We start from the raw sequence: 5,967 nt of genomic DNA on the forward strand, positions 1-5,967 counted from the left end.
AGAGAAACCACATTCCTCTCTTTTCTTTTAACACCCAATTCCCAAGGAATTCAGTGTGAGTGAGCTATATATCTCAGACTCACCCAACAGTAAGACGCATATAAGAGGGATTAGATTCGAACCCAAGACCAATGACATTTTAAGCAGACATCACCTTATCTTTTGAATCAATCGGGCTCTACGACCGAAGCAAATAAGCATGACTTACATTTTTTAATATAATAATAGTTAAAATATCTCGGAGGCCCACCAAAGCACGAAAGCTAGGATCTTTCAGAAAATAGATTTGCGTCTACCTTTATACAGTTAGATACAAAATTATCTATTTTTCCAGAAGTTACGAAGGAAACTTCGAGCTCATATTGGTCTTTTTCCTTATAATTTTTTTAAGAGTTGAATTCTTTCTATTTTCCCTCTTTGACTTTTCTTTATTTCCCAATTCCCACCCTTGCTTCCTTTGACCTTTAAACATTAAGCATATAATTTTAGAGAAATAATTCTCCCTATTAAATATTTAATTTCACATCTGAATATTCTTATTTTAATAATGATAAATAGAGTTAATTACGATTTCCATCCATAGGTTTTTGTCTCTCGACTTCATTTATTACAAATCTTTTCTTATTGTTTGCACGATGTTATACAATTAGTCTATCTCTTTAATCGATTGTTTTCCTTTTGTCGTTAAGTGGCCTATGCGCCTCTCACATGAGGCCGGTTTCATCACCTTCACACTTTTTATAAGTAATTTTTATCGTACAAGTATATGAAGAAGAGGCAAGAGATTAAGGTGAGAGTGTAACAAAACCATGAGTCGGTCTTCCATGCATTGAAACACAGTGTTACATTTTATCCCAAGTAGAATGTTATGTTGTCGATGTAGATGAGTGAGAGATCGAAAAGAAGGGGTGATTCATGGTTGATGGTCAGATTGGAGAAGGTGGTGCTGATGGATTCAATCCCGGCCTATTGGTACAGTGTTATCGTTGGTTTTGACTTCAGTGGTGGTGTGTCCAACTTTATTCTTTTCTTGTTTGAATTCAGTTCCGGTGGTTGTGTTTTAAATTGATTCTCATAGTGGCAGGTGGCGGCGGTAAATCATTAATGTCTTTAGGGTCTCGTTGTTCTTGATGTCGATGATGCTCTTGATTTTAGGTTTTGTATCATAAGCTTTTGGGATGAATTTGCCCAAATTCTAGAATGAAACAAAATATTCTTGATGATGTTCTTAGTTTTTATTTGGGGGAAATTTTATACAGTACCAAGTTTTTTTTTCCGTTAATATCGTGTACTAACCAATTACAATTAGTACATAAAATTCTGTCATGTACCAAGCAATTGTCCTAGTACCAACTTAACTGATATCGACTTTTTTTGGTTGGTACTGGTTTATACCAACTTCAAGTTACATATATAAAAATGTTATTTTGTTCAGATTTTGAGTTTTCAAGTTACACATGTGATGTTTAAGGGGTTTTTTAGTGCTAGAAACAAAACTTTCAAACATTCAAATGTTCAACAAAATAGTTAAAATAAAATCTTTAATATTCAATGCATAAAAAAATACAAAAACTAATAGGTAATTTAAATAAGTTGGTACCATGATACTATCATGGTACACGATTTCTAATACTGTGTGCCAACAAAGTTTACATATTTAAACAGTTAATACCAACCGATTGTAATTTGTACCAATTAAATTGTTATGGTTGACATGTATTTTAACTGGTTTAGTCTGATACAATATTATCGCCCCAAATTTTCATTGTATATGTTTATGTTTTATTATCTAAAAATATTATAGACTCTTAAAAATAACTTAATGACTTTTAAAAACATTATGATTTTTAATTTACAATTTTTGTTTAACAAAATAATATATATAATAAATTGTCATGGACTTGATAATAATCATCTGAGGAAGGTTTTTTTATAGAGAAATTGAATGAGCACGAGATATAAAATTTTATCATTTAATTTAATACAAAATTTTCAAAGACAGAAATGTCAAAATCGTTGAAACATCATTCAATTTCAATGACATTTTCCTATCGTTATGTTTTATATTTATTATGAGCTATTGACGTTATTGAATATGATTCATTCAGCAGTTTTGATTGTTATTTAAAAATATCTAAGAAACAATCAAACATTACGAAAACATATGTATTATATGTTACGTTGTTTTCTTGTCTGTTGTGTGTCATATTTTCATCATTTATTTTATAATTTTAAAATCAAATATTGATAACTTTGATCAAACCTACCTTCCCTCGGAAAACAATGCAACTTTACAAAGGTTACCCCATCAAACGCTTTTTCATTAAGTTGAAAAATAAGACCGATAGATAAAAAAAATATCGACAAATAAAAAATACTGAACAAATGGTTTTTTCTCCCTCAAACAACATTTTATTTTTGTAAGTTTTTGATTTAAATTTATTTTTTAATCCTTATTAGCAATTACTTTTGTAATACAAATTTGTCGTTACAGTTTTTAAATATTAGTCGAAGATTTATCACCAAGTCAATAGATGATCCAACGCTTCACCAACTTTGTACAGAAGCATATAACTCGTCATTCCATGAACGAAGAGAAACATATACGTCATCTATGAACTTGAGATAGAATGCCTCCCCTCCTCTATTTCTTATTTCTCTACAAATCTACTGAGATCTCTACAAAAATCCCTTCAAAAACCTGTAGGACAAAATATTAGATCTTTGTCTCATCGATGATGCTTGTCGTTTAACGGATTTATGATTTTTTTTTGTCAGTTTCATCGATGCTATCGTTTAACTGATTTGGGTTTTTTGTTTTATCGATGCTTCTTACAAGTAGGTAGAGCTGAGACTTGTTGGAATCCATCCAAATTTATCTCTACAATCATCCCCATCTTTTGCAAAAATGGGATTAAAAAGTGCATTGATACCAATATGGAAAATAAACATATCATTTATCATCATTTTTATTGATTTATGTTGCTTTTCCTACTCCTCCTACAGTGCATTCTAGGTGTTTGTGTGTGTGAGAGAGATGATAGTATGTGGATCGAAGGGGGAAGGATGTCTGGGTGTTGAATTATGTCATAAGAAATAGAGAGATGTAGAAGATGGAGAAATATGACACTGAGAATACAAGCAAAACACATGAAAAAAGACAAAGAAGAAGACTCGATAAAAAAACCGAAGACAAATACCACCAATCGGTACTCATCCAGAAACAAAGTCGACCCTTTTGCAGTTGCATCTACTTCCAAGGATTGTCGCATCTCATTTAGTGGATGCATGTTTTGTTTGGGGGCACCAAAGGAAGAACAGGTAAAGGGTTCGATCAGGGAAGTGTGTGTGTAGATACTATCTAATTAAAGAATATGAAAACATAAAAAACGGTTAAAATACTAAAGTGCCTTCATTTCATGGATGAAAGTTAAAAAGTGGGAAGCACCAAAACCAAGCGAAGATGAAAACCGTGATAACGGTTTTGTATTTAATGAATTCTATGAACCAAAACCACGAAAAATGAAAAAAAACGTAGGGATCAAAAAAGAAATTTACTAAAATAAACTATGGAAAAAAATCGTAATTTATTAGAAAATTACATGATTGGTCCATGTGTTTTACATGTGATAATGCATTAAGTTCCCTTTTTTGAAATAATTACATATTTGAGCCATGCGGTATAAATTTTACAACATATCGAGTCCTGGGGCCTAACTCTGTTAAAAATTATATTAAATAGGTTAACCAAGCGATCATTTTAGCCATTTTACTACTTCTCCTTATCTTCTACTAAAATTAAAAATTAAACATTTTCAACTACTCCTTTCCCCTCTCTCACTTCCCTCCTGTTGAGGTCTTCCGACAGCCAACGGTTTTTCGGCACCCACTCTAGCGATCCTTCCTGAGGAAAAAAATCCCATATGCAATATGTGTTCCCGCAACCGAACCAAATTAATTTGAAATGAACATCAAAATATCAACTGTTAAAACATTCAACCATGAAAATGGACCCTAGAACATCAAAACAAATATATGTAAATCTCCAGTACCATTCAAAATGTCATGTACAAATATCATATAAAGAAAAAACACTCAATTTATCAAACATGTAAAACCCCACATCAGTTTCAAACAAACAAAAACCCTAAATATAATAAACACTAAATCATAGCTTCTAAAGAAATATTGTCAAATGGGATCTGGATTTGTTTTAGAAAAAAAAAATTGCAGGCCAAAGATGGTGATGGTGAAATGGAGGTCAGAGATGGTCTTTGTGGTCCTATTTATGCATACGAGGAGGGGGACGAGTCCCAATGGATCTAGATCTCGTACCTAGAGTCACATCGGTTTTGGATTGTTTTCCTGTGTGGTGAATCTCGAATCTAGTCTTGATGAAACCCCCTGACTCCCTACGACTTCAGTACATGGGAGTTCTGTACACAATGATTTTGTACCTAGGGGTTCATATATGATATGGTATTTTGGCATGATAGTTCATATATGGTCCAATGTGGTGTCATGGCGGTTTCGTTCTAGAAGTGTTGTCACGACGGTGGCAACAACCAAATCAAGAGGCCAGTGTAGATGGAGATGGAAGGAGTTGGGGAAGGCCCCAAGAGATAAATGTTGGAGTTGGGAGCGACAATATGAGCAGTTGGATGGAAGTCGATAACGGTGAGAACAATGGTGTTTTATCATGTCTTTGTGTATATGTAATAATAGTAATAATAATAAAAATCTGATTCTTAGAGAAAATAAAAGAAAACTAAAATTACTAAAATGTCCCTATGAGTCAAGTCACTTAGCATATTTTTTTGGATGGAGTCCTATCAAAGAACCAAATATGTTTTAAAATGTAAAACACAAGGGTGTAATCTTCAAATAGTTTTATAGAAGTACTTAAAATATCATAACATGTAAACCATAGGGACCAACCATTTAATTTGCCCAAATAATGTGTTTTTTTAGACAAATGAAAATATAATATTTTCAACCACAAGAGTGGTGGCTGATCAGTTTGAGCTTGGCTCAAAAGATCAAAAGTACCATGAGGTTTTAGGTTCAAATTCAAGGAGGAATAAAAATCCTCTTGTGGTCACGGAGGTTCAAATGCGGTGAGTTCAGACTATCTGCAAAGTATGTGGTCGTCATGTGATTAGTCGGCTCGCATAACGGATTGAATATCCAGGTTTATATATATATATATATATATATATTATATATGCGTTTAATCAAATGAGAACTAATTAGTTTGTGGTAACCGTGAGGTTCAATCTCAACCACAAATCAATAGATAAATTAGAAAATTAATAGTTATGGTAGTTTGAATTAAAATTATAATTAGAGAACATTTTAGGTATTTTTAAAAAAACTTATCTCTCCTCTCTTCTCTCTCCTCTCTCATCTCTCCGACCTCCAATCTCCGGCCTCCGGTGAACAAAAATCCGGCAAGTTCCAAATAATCACAAAGATACACAATGTGATACTGATTGTGATATACTGTGATACCCATTATGGTATATTGTGATATCATTTGAGTACCACTGTATATCACAATGGGTATCACATTGTGTATCTTTGTTATTACTTGATATCTGCCGGATTTTTGTTCACAGAAGGCTGGAGATTGGAGGTTGAAGAGATGAGAGAGGAGAGAAGAGTTTTTTAAAAATACCTAAAATGTCCTCTAATTATAATTTTAACTTAAACTACCATAATTATTAATTTTCTAATTTATTCGTTGATTTATGGTTGAGTTTAGATTTCACAGTTACCATAAACTAATCAATTTTCATTTGGTTAAGTATATATATATATATATATATATATATAGAGAGAGAGAGAGAGAGAGAGAGGAGTGATCATATGAAAACCGCTCTCATTTGTGTAAACCGTGCAAACCACCTTCATCTGTCGATTTCATTGTTTAATTTTATGAAATTTTTTCATGAAATTGTTTAATCT

Source organism: Cynara cardunculus (genome assembly GCF_001531365.2).
Source record: "Cynara cardunculus var. scolymus isolate 2C chromosome LG 14, CcrdV1, whole genome shotgun sequence".
In the NCBI taxonomy this organism is placed as follows: Eukaryota; Viridiplantae; Streptophyta; class Magnoliopsida; order Asterales; family Asteraceae; genus Cynara; species Cynara cardunculus.